Source organism: Leptonychotes weddellii, unplaced genomic scaffold (assembly GCF_054177405.1).
Source record: "Leptonychotes weddellii isolate Sample4059 unplaced genomic scaffold, ASM5417740v2 HiC_scaffold_187120, whole genome shotgun sequence".
Classification (NCBI taxonomy): Eukaryota; Metazoa; Chordata; class Mammalia; order Carnivora; family Phocidae; genus Leptonychotes; species Leptonychotes weddellii.
In genome coordinates, this window is record NW_027772069.1 from 1 (window position 1) to 294 (window position 294).

A 294-nucleotide genomic window follows, 5' to 3' on the forward strand; every position below is an offset into this window, starting at 1 on the left:
ACAGGATGTAAATGTACTTTCTCTCCCTTAGCTCGTTTTATTGTAAGAATATGGTATATAACACATATAACAAGCTTTGTGCAGTGGCAGTATCATAGCCAATGAGGTTTATCCGAGGCGCGATTATTGCTAATAACACATATAACATACTGTTTACATAATCAGTAAACAGTATGCTATCAGTGGTTACGTTTTGGAGGATCATAATTTATATGGGGATTTTTGACTGTTCAGGGCTTGGGGGGTTGCCCTGAGCTCCTGCATTGTTTAAGGGTCAATTGCAGCAAATTTGTG

General features: G+C 38.4%; 1 non-coding gene across 1 annotated transcript; it reads left to right on the plus strand.

Moving 5' to 3' along the window:
- The first annotated feature begins 72 nt into the window (after nt 1-72).
- Nucleotides 73-212, plus strand: LOC145718631 (U4 spliceosomal RNA). The gene has a single exon (XR_014141934.1). It is a non-coding gene; the product is annotated as a U4 spliceosomal RNA (small nuclear RNA).
- Nucleotides 213-294: the final 82 nt, after the last annotated feature.